We start from the raw sequence: 14,666 nt of genomic DNA, 5'->3' as shown, positions 1-14,666 counted from the left end.
GATTTGACTGCTCTTTACTAAAGAAATAGGAGATTTAATCCAACAGTAAACTGACTTGGTCTAATGAATATATGTTTACCTTCTACCTAACAGTCACAACATTCACATCATTCTCAAGAATATACAAATCATTTGTAAAAATTGCAAGTGTGTTGAAGTGTAGGAACAGATGTCAGTAAATTTCCAAAACTGATTCATATGTGCCATTTTGACAAAAATTAAACTAAAAATTAAAAACGAATTACTAAAAAGTATAGTTGGAGATTTTTTAATTCCCTTTTAAATAACTCATGTATCAAAGAAAAACTCACTTGAAATTATAAAATACTTTAAATGATAAAAAAAAATTTCAGAAATTTTGTGTTGCACTCAAACTGTTATTTGTCACTTCTAATGCTTCTCTTTATATAGAATGCAGAAAGTGGAAAATCAATAAGATACCCTGTTTAAGAAGCTAGAAAAATAATTTAAGGGAAGTAAGCAATAAAAGAACAGAAACTAAAAAATATTTTCAGAATTTTTAGAAGATATTTCCCCCGCTTTTGCCTGCATGCTTTCTTTTTTCAAAACTTTTAAAGATTAATTGATTTATTGGAAAGAGGGAGCGAGTAGGGGGAGGGACGGAGAGAGAGGGAGAGAGACAATCTGGAGCAGACTCCCTGCTCAGCGCAGAGCTCCACAGGGACTTAATCTCAGGACCATGAAATCACTACCTGAGCGAGCTGAAACCAGGAATCTGAGGCGTAACTGACTGGCTTGCATGCTTTCTGATGAGAAATTCAGAATAATCCAAGTGGTTATTTTTCTGTATAGAATATGCTGTTGCTGTTTGCTTTGAAGATGATTTTTTAAATCTTTGTTTCACTATGATATGACTACGTGGGGATTTCTCTGTATTTGTTCTCATTGGGATGTCATGAGCTCTTAAATTCTTTTTTTAAATTTTATTTACTTATTTGAAAGAGAGAGAACACAAACAACAGGAGGAGCAGAGAGGGAGAGGAAGAAGCAGACTCCCTGCTGAGCAGGGAGCCTGGGGTGGTGCTCAATCCCAGGACCTTGGGATCATGACCTGAACCAAAGACAGACACTTAACTGACTGAGCTACCGAGGTGCCTCTTAAAAAATTTTTGTGTGTAAGTTTATGTCTTTCACCAGATTTGGGAAGTTTTTGCCCATGATTTCTTCAAATTTCCTGTCTTCTTTCTGGGGTTCCAATTACCCATATGATAGAACTTTTTGACTTCTTTTGGTGAATCTTTGAAGCTGTGTTCATTTTTTTCAATTCATTTCCTGTCTATCCAGATTAGGTGATTCCTAATATTCTATTTTTATGCACGTCCTTAAAATACTGATACGCTCTCATCCAGAAAGGCCTTTGCATATGCTGTTCCCCCTGCTAGGAACTCAGATCACCCTCTCATAACCCCTTTCACCTATTTAGCTATTGTACATCCTTCAGGTCTCATCTCAAACAATGCCTTTTTCAAGATTCCCTCTCATTCATATTCCTTCCTAGCACTTATTTCACTTTATGATAATACATGTGCTAATGTGATTAATTAAAGCTTGCTATTCCCATGAGATAAGTTTCATGAAACAGGCAGAATGTAAGTACCCCGCCCCCACTATTGTATAGCCCCTGGAACAAAGCAAGCACACAGTAAATGTTGACGAAAATGTAGGGCTTTGTTCTTTCATGGTATTATCAGCTCCCACACATGTGTTTATTATAGACAAGTCACATATTAATTTGCCTCTTTCTGACTTTAACTTGCTGAGCTATAAAATGAGAGGATTTGATTAGATTTACTTGTGAATCTATTCAATGCTAAAATGTCATTTGTCACCTACTCTAGGTGTAAAAGGATAAACTTAAAAGAGAAAGGATAAAGATCATAGTTTTCAGGTTTCTTTCCATTTTCTTGATTGTTAAGGCACAATGAAACGGAATAGTATATTGCCTAGCCCTGGAACTTGCTAAATTCCCATGTTATATACTGTAATTTTATATGTGCTAGCACTCTGTTGTATTATTTTCTCCATCTGAGTAATGTATCTGCACAAATCCATTATTAACATTCTCCATTTAAAAAAATAACAAAACGCCGGGACACCTGCCCCCGGATGTTTCTAGCAGCAATGTCCACAATAGCCAAACTGTGGAAGGAGCCTCGGTGTCCATCGGAAGATGAATGGATAAAGAAGATGTGGTCTGTGTATACAATGGAATATTACTCAGCCATTAGAAACGACAAATACCCCCCATTTGCTTCGACGTGGATGGAACTGGAGGGTATTATGCTGAGTGAAATAAGTCAATCAGAGAAGGACAAACATTATATGGTCTCATTCATTTGGGGAATATAAATAATAGTGAAAGGGAATAAAGGGTAAAGGAGAAAAAATAAGTGGGAAATATCAGAAAGGGAGACAGAACATGGAAGACTCCTAACTCTGGGAAACGAACTAGGGGTGGTGGAAGGGGAGGTGGGTGGGGGGTGGGGGTGACTGGGTGGCGGGCACTGAGGTGGGCACTTGACGAGATGAGCACTGGGTGTTATTCTGCATGTTGGCAAATTGAACACCAGTAAAAAATAAATTTACTATTAAAAAATAAAAAATAAAAAGTAAACAAACAAAAATAACAGAACTCAAAACCTTAGTTAGTTTCTAAGGACATTTGAGAGACTGCAAGGCAGCAGAAATCCATCCCCCAAAGCTCTAAAATGTCTGCCTATCAATTTAAAGAGTCATCTAAGGAGTTAATACAATTTTGGTACCATATATAACTAAACTACAGTTACTCAATTTAGAGGAAATATTCATTTGTTAAATATCATTTTCTTTCTTAAACCCTTAAATGCGGCTTCTTTACATGGAGAAAATCAAAAGTTGATGGAAAATAAGCTAAACTATTGAAAGGAAAAAGTCCCTTCCTGTCAGATTCTGAAAAAGCCAAATCTTTCAATTGCATGAAAATTTGCTACAAATTCATAACGTTTTGCATTTAACAAAGTGTGAATAAATCTCCTTCAAAATGTTTGCTTGAGGGCCCTCAAATCCCTGCTGCGAACATCTAATCAAAATTCATGTTCTACAGATCTTCTTCGACTTATGTCCTGATAAACACATCGTAAATTGAAAATACCGTAAGTCAAAAATGCATTTCATACGCCTAACCTACCCAACATTATAGCTTAGCCTAGCTGACTTTAAATGTCCTTGGAACATTTACATTAGCCTACAGTTGGGCAAACTCATCTAACACAAAGCCTTTTTTTATAATAAAGTGTTGAATATCTCATGTAATTCATTGAGTATTATACTGAAAGTGAAAAACAGAATGGTTGTCTGGGTATAGAAAGGTGGTAGGTGTATTGGTTGTTTACCTGGTGATGGTGTGGCTGATTGGGAATCACAGCTCACTGCCACTGCCCAACATCATGAGAAGAGGATCTTAGGGCATATAGCTAGGCCAGGAAAGGCTCAAAATTCAAAATTTAAAGTCTGGTTTCTACTGAATGCCTATTGCTTTTGCACCACTGTAAAGATGAAACATTTTAAGTTGAATCTTTGTAAAGCTGGGGACCATCTGTCCTGACAATAGTTCTGTAATGTCAATTTCGCTTCTAGGACAGCCCATTTACTTTATTATTGACTGAATGATGTTGTAGAATAAAACCACTTTGTGACTGTGATGCTGCACAGCTTAAAATGTGAATATATATGGGTTTCTAGTCCCAAATGGCTCTGATCAGCAATTTCTGTAAGTTGTGATGTTTTCATACTTGGATTAAAATAAGATAATAGAGTCTTTGTAAACTAGTTGAGTGTCCTCAGAATTGCCATGAGGGAAACTATGTGCACACATTTTAGCTGCCACCTTCTCCTAGCTTAAAATTTCATAAACCAGATACAGCAGTATGGATACCTTTCTCTGTATCCTCAGAGGATATGTTGGAAACAGTATTTTCAGCATAGATGTTTCTGAAGAGAATCTGTAATTTAAAAATTAACACATTTTTTCAAACATATGAGGAAAGAGAAATGCATGCACCTAATGATCCCCCCCTGTTTTTTGGTCCGAAAATAAGAATTACCTTTTTTTATATTTTATTACTTTTATTGTATCTTCATGAATATATCTATTTCCTGCATGGTATTCTATAGTTACCTATTTTTTTTTCTTAAATGAGAAAGTTGGGTAGAGATTTGTTTGTAGGGTGGACTAATGTATTCTTTATATACTGGGAGTGATTTTTTTTTTTTTTTAATAAAAGATTGACCCACATCAGATGTTGATGTCTTGATAGTTCATTTTACTGAAGCAATGCTGTAAAGAATTCCAGACAAGATGATACTTATTAAGGTCTCAGATGTCTTGACCTCTGCTAGTGGAAGACAAAATGCTTATAATCACTGTGAAACTGGCATAATAGGCCTCAATGCAATGGCAACATGAAAGCTTATTATGATGCCTGTAGGAGCACAGGCTTTCTTAGAGTAAAATAGCATTTTTTTTTTTTTTTGAGAAAACTAACATTTGCTTTACAAACACTGAGACTTAAAGGAAAACATGGCAGGATAATTTTAAAAGGTCACCATCCATCAGTACATACATACAATTTACACAAACTGAGTTTGGCTTTTTCATTGTTTCATACTGATAGAATCATCAAGATTTGCAACTTCTGTGTAACTTAGCTACTTGAATTTCTGTGTTGAGAAGTACTAATTTTGTTATTTGTCACTCATCCATTGATTATATTTTTATTAATTTCAATTTTGAGAAAGTGATTAGAAAGAGCATATACAGGTGATGCCACTTGTCAGTAATAAAATCCATAAAGTGCTCATTTAAGAAGAAAGATGTGGTCATGCTTCAGTGTTTCATGAAAAGTATTTCAGTAATTTCTGCTAAAGTGTCATTTTCAATTTTATTTGTAAATGATTTAACACCAGGCTGTAAATACAAGATTCTGGTAAGCCATTTGAAAATCCCTTTTCACTGTAAACTTTCATCAATTTGAATTAATTGGGTTGGAGTCCATTAAAGATCTCTATGTTAAATCTTAGCTCTTTAAAAGATATTTGCATTTAGGTGAGTAGTTTCTATATTAATTACATGCAAAAAAATCTTCTGCAATCCTATCAGGAAAAAGATGTGTGACATCTTTTCAATGTTTGAGTTTTGAACAAAGGCATTTCAGGATGCTGGAAATGGTTACATCTTTTAACCAATTAACTTATAAGAGAAATACATAAGCCCAATGAAACATATTTGTGGCTTTTTTCTTTTCTGTTTTCTTTTCTTTTTTTTTCCACTGAGAACACAGTAAATTTCAAAGAGCTACAAGCCTGTGGTAGCTCATTGTTTTTTTGCAAATACCAAGAAAGGTTTCTGAATCCTTTTAGGTAAAAATGTAGCCAAGAGTTTAAAAGGTTTACTATACAATCTAGATACAGTGAAGAAATATACATATGATGTCTTGGCACATTAATAAATAGCATTTCCCTTACACAAGCTAACAGTTGCAGGATAAAAGTAAACATGTGGGGTAGTAAGTGTGTGTGGGTGTGCACGCTTGCACACAAGAAAGAGAGAGGAGGGGATAGGTAGGTAGGTAGATGAATTTTGAACAATGTAGGGTAACTTAGACAAATTCAGAGATGGTGGCAGACTTACAGATAATCTCCCTGACTCCTGTCTCTCTGGTCCTTCTCTGCTTACCTTCTGTAAAGGTTGAGTATGCTTATATACTTGCTCTCCCAGTTTCCCTGCAGCTAGGGCATTGGAATATAAACTCATTCTGGCCAGCAGAACCTAAGGGAAAGTCTTTTGTAAGATCTCAAGAAAGTTGCTTTCCCATAAAATAAGGAGATGGAAAAGAATAAATCACTCTTCTTTGCTGCATGCGGTGGTGCATACACATGAATCCTAGAGTCTTGTGAGGACTTCTTGCATTCGTAAGAGAGAGCTGACATGGGAGGATGACAAGGAGACACAAGGAAAGTACTTACGTGGGTCATGGTGACATTGCCAGCTGAGAGCCAAATCTAAAGCAACACTATTTCTGGAAATTTTTGTATTCAAAATATTAAATGTAGAAGTATCTTTAAGGTGGCTGTTCCATTGATTATAGCAAAATCATCTTCACTGACACAACTGATCAATTACCTCATGTATATACATACATATATACGATGTGTGCATATATGATGTGTGTGCATATATATGTATATATGTGTGTATTTTTTTTCTAGTATCGTATAACTGACTTTTCCAATCACTTAGACAAATCAGAATGAGGAGAGTGAATCTGGCTGCTGCTTTTCAACTGACAAAGTGTTCTAAAACAATAAGATTATTAGAAGGGGGTGGGGATACACTCGTTTTTATGGTATTTTCTTACTTTATCATGTATGCCCAGGGCCTTCTGAAATTGTGCACCACATTTATATAGCTATCTCATTAAGAAAGCACAGCTAAAGTCGGGTTCCTGTTTCTGTGCTGTGATTTTAAGCTGAAGTTTATTAGCATATTCAAAGATTTTTGAACATTATCTCCATAACTTTTAAAAACATTAGATACTTATGATTCAGGGAACCCCGGTGGGCTTCTTTGGCTCAGTTAGCATGGTTTTGCAATTTCATGTGAAATCGTTTTTGTGTTGTATACCAGACCTATATATAGAATATCATTTATAATTGCTTTAAAAGATAAAGTAATTCCTCTAATGTATTGATCTAAATGATGCCAGAGTACCTTTTTTGAGTGAGAAATATACAACAGTAAGCCTAAAATTATTGTCAAAATGTAGTTATTTGTGTATTTAAATAAAAATATTTAAATTTTAAGCTATCACAACCTAAAATTCTGTTCAGTATTTTTATATATTAACATTGTCTTTGGATTCTTTCCTTGACTATTCCACTCAGTTCCACAAGGAGGATTAAAGGACTGTGACTCACTATAAACTGATAAATTCTAAAATCCTACCAACAATTCAAAGCACACATTTCACTCATAGTGACTGGGTAATTCTACCTTCATTTACAAGGGACAGCACATTCCTTCATATAAATATTGAAGATATAAACATAATAGAATTTTACTGAATTTATAGTTAGTTGAAAATTATTTATAGAAAAGCATTTGGGAGATATATAAAATCATATATATAAATCATTTGTCCAGTTTTATTACATTTTAAGAGACTATTTTAATTTATATTGCAAGCTTTTATTTGCATATGATCTGTTACAGATGGCCTTTAGCCATCCTTATCAAGAGACAAGCATTCTCAGCTCTTGTAAATTATGGTGAATGAATATCAATCAATCTGTTTTGCCTCTTTATATAGAGTATAATTCCAGACGGAAGCTTGCTGCTTATAAATCTGAATTCTTGCCAAAAACAGAGATGTTGAAATTCAAATTCGTTTGGATATTATATGTATGCAATGGATCATATATATGTGTATTTTTTCTCTATTGCCTAAATTGTAACTAAAAAACTCCAAAATCATCCAGTGTGTAGTTAGGACAGGAAACCTGATGAGGTCATAGGAATAGCAAAAACATGCTTAAAAATGTATCTCCAAGTCCAAATGTCACTGTGAGTCTTCTGGATTCAAATATCTTACAGCCATATGGAAATTAAAAATATATATTTATTTCACAAATGAGGAATGGAAAGAAAGTATTTTGAACTTGGTTTAAAGGATTTTAGCCTTAATCTTTTCAGGACTGATTTATTTCTAAACTGAAATAACATTAATTTAAAATATACCAAATGATACATGATCCTGAAATATTTTATTAGATGTAGGGGGAAAAATTTAAATGTATATATTAAAAAATCATTATCATTATGAAGAACTGGTTCTGCTCACCAATATATTGCTTGTTTTGGAATAGTGCCTTGTACATAGTAAACACTCAATAAATATTTGCTGAATGAGTTAACTTTGAAAGTCAGATCGACATTATTTAAGCTTTTGGAAAGTTGTGGATAGGAATTAGCATATTGGAAATATAGTTCATTTTCCCTTTGATCTCTCTCAGGCTATGCTAGTAAATAAAGCACCAATAGTAGTACAGTAAGGCTATGTACCTTGGACTCACAAACCTATTTCATTATAAGAAAGAATATCATCTGTGAACAAATATACCAATAAATATTCACAAATATACAAAATTACTACAATTCCAGCAATGACTGATTCTTAGACACATCTGAGGCTGAATTCATCTTTCCAATCAACTGATACAATTGTTTTCAATTTCTTTTATTTTCCCTCCAATCCAAGCATCTTATTCAATAATGATTTCAAGGCTTTATATTGCATTCAGTGGATGACAAAAAGAAATAACTTTGGCTACCCTTAAGAAGTCTATAATTAGGGCTGCCTGGGTGCTCAGTGGTTGAGTGTCTGCCTTTGGTTCAGGGCGTGATCCTGGAATCCCAGGATCAAGTCTCACATTGGGCTCTCTGCATGGAGCCTGCTTCTCCTCCCTTTGCCTATGTCTCTGCCTCTCTCTCTCTGGGTCTCTCGTAAATAAATAAAATAAAATAAAAAAGAAGTCTATAATTAAAATGAAGATACAATGTGTATAAAAATAGTTATAATACTCAACATCATGTGTTATTTAGGAATTGCCAGTTAAAACAACAAGATATCATTATACACGACTGGAATGACAAAAACCCAAATCTTGACCTTTTTTTTTTTTTTTTTTTTTTTTTGAGAGAGAGGAGAGAGAGTGCACAAGCAGGGCAGGGGAGGGGCAGAGGGAGAAGGAGAGAGAGAATCTCAAGCAGGCTCCATGGCCAGCACCCTGAGATCATGACCTGAGCCAAAATCAACTCACTTAACTGATGCTTAACCACTGAGGTGCCCCAAGGAACTTTAATTCATTGTTGGTGGGAATGCAAAATGGTACAGTTACTTTGGAAGATCGTTTAGCAGTTTTTTAATAAAACTAAATATACTCTTTATCTTAAGGTCCAGCAATTGTGCTTCTTGGTATTTGCCCAAAGGAATTGAAAATATACATTCACACAAAAAACTGCACACAGTTGTTTATAACAGCTTCTTCAGAATTGCCAAAACTTGGAAGCAACCAAGATGTCATTCAATAGGCAAATGGCAAATAAACTGTTGTGTACTCTGATAATACAATATTATACAGTGCTGTAAAGAAATGAACAATCAAGCTATGAAATGGGGAACCTTAAATGCACATTATTAAGTGAAAGAAGCCAATCTGAAAAGGCTACATGCTGTATGATTCCAATAATCTGACACTCTGGAAAATGCAAAATTATGGAGATAGTGAAGGATCAGTGGTTTCTACAGCTTATAGAGCAGGAAGGGGTATATATAGGTAAAGTACAAAGAGGTTTTTCTTTTTTTTTAAGATTTTATTTATTTATCTCTCATGAGAGACCCAGAGAGAGAGGGAGAAGCAGGTCCCCAAGCAGGAGCCCGCTGCGGAACTCGATCCCAGGACTCTGGGATCACACCCTGAGCCAAAGTCAGACACTCAACTGCTGGACCACCCAGGACCTCACACAAAGAGTTTTTAAGGCAGCAAAATTATTCTGGATGATACGACATGATGGATATATATCATTATGTATTTGTCAAAATCCATAGAGTATATATTTGTTGAAATCCATGTGTGAACTCTAATGTAAACTATGGATGGACTCTGTGAGATGTGGTTTCATCAATTGTAACAAACGTACTACTCAGGTGTGGGGTGTTGATAGTGGATAAAACTCTATATTTGTGGGGGGCAGGGAGTGTAAGACAAATATCTCTGTAACTTCCGCTCAATTTGCTGTAAACCTAAAATGGCTCTAAAATTTGAAGGTTTTTTTTCTAAGATATAAAGAAAGGCTGGCAATATTCCAAAAAACAAAATACACATGCCTTGGGAATTTATAGAAGATAATTATTCTGGTTTAGAAAAAATTTATGAAAGGTGTAACCATTATGTATGAATATTATTTTATTAGGAATAGGAGTTAAATATTGCTTGCAGAGAGGAAAGGCAAAGGCAAAATCTTTGGCAGGTGTAGTAATTGCAAAGTCCTTTCTGTGGAATGGTATATAGTTTTATTGGATGGAAAACTCCATTTAGTGGAGTAATGGAAGCTAAGATTTGAAAGTGGACTTGTGTAATTCTACAATAAGCTAGAATGGTTTTTTCTTATGTACTTATTCCTCCTTCTATAGATAAGAAGGCTTAGAGATATGATCGCACAATTAGCATTAAGTGTATTCTTCTAATTCCTAGTCCAAATTTTCCTTATTTTATGCTTTGGCAACTATAGGAGATCCTTGAATATTAAAATAAGTTTAGAATTTATTCAGTTGGCCACCGGTGATATTTTCTTATGTTGGAGAGTGTCAAAATAAGCCATGATCTTAAGAACAATGTAATAGGTATGAGCAGAATGGATTATGGACAAAGTGGAGAGACTCAAACATGGAAAATATCATTTTGATAAGGAAGACTTGAGTTAGGGTAGTTGCAGTGGAAATAGGAAAAGGAACTTGGTATCATTTGGGGCTTGAAGAAGCAATTTGCTATCACAGTCATTGTACCATAGACCAATCTGGAAACACTGTGTGAAAGGAACAGGACATGGAAGTTGGGTCGAAGTATTAACAATTTTATATGCAGCTTTGGGTCATATTAGCTCTTAAAATAAGCCCATTTTACATTTGTAATTTTAAAAATAACTATAAAGAAAAGAAGTATATTTTTTTTTTCTGAGATTTTTATTTATTTATTTGATACAAAGAGAGGGAGGGGAGGGAGCACAAGTAGGGGGTGCAGTAGAGGCAGAGGGAGAAGTAGGCTCCCAGTTGAGCAGGGAGCAGGATGTGGGACTCCATCCCAGGACCCTGGGATCAAGACTGAGCCAAAGGCATATGCTTAACTGACTGAGCCACCCAGGCACCCTCAAAATAAGCATGTTTTTAGAAGAATATGAAGGCTTTAATATTGACAGTAGATAAGTAAGTAAAAGACTCTGAGGTTGAGCCTGCATTGCTAGTGCAAAAAGTTACAAGTGGTAGGAGAAATAGGAGGCAGATATGTGTCTGTTGTTAGATAGTACATAATAATGAGTTTGTTTTGGAAGTATCACACTTGAAAAGTTTTACCACAAAGGTGACTTTTTTCTGGCAGGGAGGTAGCAATAAGCATTAGGAATTCAGAGAAGCCAAACTGGATTGGCCAATCATGCTTATAGAAGTTGTCTCCTTGGAGTCAAAAGGATGTTAAGGTGAGTAAAGAAAAGGATAAGAGAAATATACACATTTAAGGACTGTGAACTTTTATTGGGCATATATTAGTTCTCAGATAGTCTAGGTAACTGATAGTCAATGGGTGAAAATCTTTGCCTTCAGGTAGCTTAAGAAACTGGTGAGTGTATCTCAAAGCAAAATCTTTGACCTACTTTGTAACCTGGCTGAGCATCAAATGGTCCACAAGTAGTTTATTCCAGAGGAAAAGGGATGAAACATTTGTTGAAATATGTTTAATAACTATGAAATCCAAGATTAATTGTAATGTAATTATCATCGTATTACATTCTCTATACATTCTCAATGATGGCTCATGACTATTATATACTTGGTTATTTAGGTACTATGAAGGAGATACTAGTCACTAGGCTTGGCTAACATTTAGTTAACAGGGAGCAGGTCAGGTTGGCTAAAGGGCTTTTCATGCTTGTTTATATTTGTGAAATTTCCATATTTTTTATTGAATTATATTCCGAATTCATAGAAATAGACCAGGAAATAAAATGATTTGTTGACATATAAAAGTAATGTAATTCACAATAAAGTAGACAGAATAGGGAATACAAGTGTACATATGTCAGGATAAATGGATTTGCAAGTGTAACTTTCCCACTAAGCAGCCCAGACAGAAAAATTACATAGAAAATATGATGATGAATATCTGAAAATTGGATTTTGACTGTGTATCTATTTGCACTCTTTACCTTGCACATTGGCAATGATGGAATTTTCTATGTATGAGTAATATTCCACTGTATAGATATGACAGATTTTGTTTATCCATTCATTAGTTGATGGACGCTTTGAGGAGTTTCTACATTTTATCTATCATGAATAATGCTGCTATGAACACATTTTTCATATGTACAGTTTTTTGTTTTTGTTTTTTTTTTTTGTGGACGTATGTGTTCAGTTCTCTTGGCTATATACCCAGCTGTGGAATTGCTGGGTCATATGGCAACCCTGTTTTGTATTTTTTAGGAACTGCCAAACTGTTTTCAAAGTAGTTTACCATTTAAATTCCCACAGCAATGAATGAGTGTTCCGAATTCTCTGCATCCTTACCAACATTTTTTTTTTTTGAGTGTTGGGGGAGGGGCAGATGAAGAGGGAGAGAGAGCGCATCTTTAAGCAGGCATGGAGCTCAACACAGGGCTTGATCTCTACCCTGAGATCTGGACCTGAGCTGAAATCAAGAATAAGATGCTTAACTGACCAAACCACCCAGGTGCCCCCCATCATTTTTTACATTCTTTTTTTTTTAATTGTAGCCATCCTAGTGGATATGGAATAATAACATCTGATGGCTTACATTTCCCTAATGACTAATCTTGTTGAACATTATTTCATGTGCTTATTGGCCATATGTATATGTCTATTCACATTCTTTGCACGTTTTTTAAATTGGGTTGTCTTTTTATTGTTGAACTGTAAGATTTCTTTATATATTCTGGAACTATACCCTTATCTGATATATCATGAGCAAATATTTCCTTCCACTATTTGAGTTGCCTTTTTACTTCTTGCCAAAGTGTTCTTTGATGTGTAAGCATTTTTAGTTTTGATAAAGTCCAACTTGCCTATTTTTTTCTTTGGTTGTTTGTGCTATAGGCTATAGACATTATTGCCTAAAGCAGGGTCATAAAGTTTTAAACTTGTGTTGTCTTCTAACAGTGTTATATAGCCTTAGTACTTACCTTTAGGTCGTTGATTGATTTTGAGTTAATTTTTGGATATAAGTATCTAGCTCATTTCTTTTGTTAGTGCATGTCCAGTTTTCCTTGCACCATTTGTTGAAGACTATTCTTTCCTCAATTGAACTGGTTTGGCACCCTTGTCAAAAATGATTTGACTATAGATATACAATTTACTTATGGATAGTCAGTTCTACACCATTGATGTATGTCTATCTCTAAGCTAGTGTCACACTGTCTTAATTATTGTACCTTTACAGTAAGTTTTGGCATTGAGAAGTGTGACTTGTCTTAGTTTAACTTTCTTTTTAATTTTTTTAAATTTTTACTTTTTAAAGATTTTATTTATGAGAGAGAGAGAGAGAGAGAGAGAGAGAGGCAGAGACACAGGCAGAGGGAGAAGCAGGCTCCATGCAGGGAGCCTACATGGGACACGATCCTGGGTCTCCAGGATCAGGCCCTGGGCTGAAGGCAGCACTAAACTGCTGAGCCACCCGGGCTGCCCTAACTTTCTTTTTTAGATTTAGATTTGGCCTTTCTGAGTCCCTTGTATTTCCTTTTTGCTTTTAGGATCAGTTTGCCAATTTATTAAAAAAAAAAAAGGGGGGGGGGAAGTTGGAATTTCAATACAAATTATGTTGTATCAGTAGGTTAATTTGGAGAGAATTGCCACCTTAAGAATATTAAGCGTTCCAGTGCAGGAACCTGGAATGTCTTTACATTTATTTGCCTTTCCCCCCCTAAGAAGTATTTTATCTCTATTGAGGTAAAATGACATAAACTATTATAAGATATTTAAAAATGTACATTATGGTAATTTGATATATGTGTATATTGTGATAGAATTCCTCCCAACTAGTTAATTAACACATCTGTCAGGTCACATATTGATCTTTGTATGTATGTGAGGGTGTGTGTGAAAACATTTAAGTCCTATTCTCTTAGCCAATATTAATTATATGATACAGTATTATCAACTATAATCACATGTTTTACATGGGATCCTCAGACCTTGTTTATCTTACACCTTCTCTATATCTCAGCCCCCAACAAACACTTTTCTATTTTTCTTCTCTTTGTTTCTCTGTTTTTTTTTTAATTCCACATATACATGATACTATGTAATATTTATCTTTCTCTGTCTGGCTTATTTCATTTAGGATAATGCCTTCTAGGTATAGCTGTGTTGTCACAAATGGCAGGATTTTGTTCTTTTTCATGGCCAAATAATATTCCACTGTATTTATATGCGTATGTGTGTGTATTTGTGTGTATCTTTATGCAGTCATCTGTTGATGAATAGTTGTTTCTATTTCTTGCTTATCGTGACTAACGCTGCAGTGAACATGGGAATGCAGATATCTTATTTTCATTTCTCTTGCATATACAGACATGGGATTACTGGATCATATGGTAGTTCTATTTTTAATTTTTGAGGAATATCTATATTGATTTTCATAGTAGCTGCATCAATTTACATTTCTACTAATAGTGAACAAGTATTCCCTTTTATCCACAGCCTTGTCAACACTTGTTATTTCTTGTCTTTTTGATGGTAGCCATTCTAACAGGTGTGAAGTGATACCTCACTGTAGTTTTGATTTGAATTTTTATGATAATCAGTGATATTGAGCACCTTTTC

General features: G+C 34.8%; 1 protein-coding gene across 10 annotated transcripts in view; it reads left to right on the top strand.

Moving 5' to 3' along the window:
• Nucleotides 1-14,666, top strand: part of NOL4 (nucleolar protein 4) — a 391,120-nt gene that overhangs the window by 34,973 nt on the left and 341,481 nt on the right. For 2 of the 10 annotated variants that reach the window (XM_072732142.1, XM_025996938.2), the window contains exon 1: nt 11,212-11,308. The exons of the other annotated variants lie outside the window; for them this stretch is intronic. The gene's annotated coding sequence lies outside the window, so the exon portion shown is untranslated. Of the gene's footprint in view, nt 1-11,211; nt 11,309-14,666 lie in introns of those variants that run through there. 10 annotated transcript variants of the gene reach the window in all.

The sequence above is a fragment of the Vulpes vulpes genome, chromosome 13 (genome assembly GCF_048418805.1).
Source record: "Vulpes vulpes isolate BD-2025 chromosome 13, VulVul3, whole genome shotgun sequence".
NCBI lineage: Eukaryota > Metazoa > Chordata > Mammalia > Carnivora > Canidae > Vulpes > Vulpes vulpes.
The sequence above is the reverse complement of the archived record's forward strand: the minus strand, read 5'-3'. Positions and strand labels throughout refer to the sequence as shown.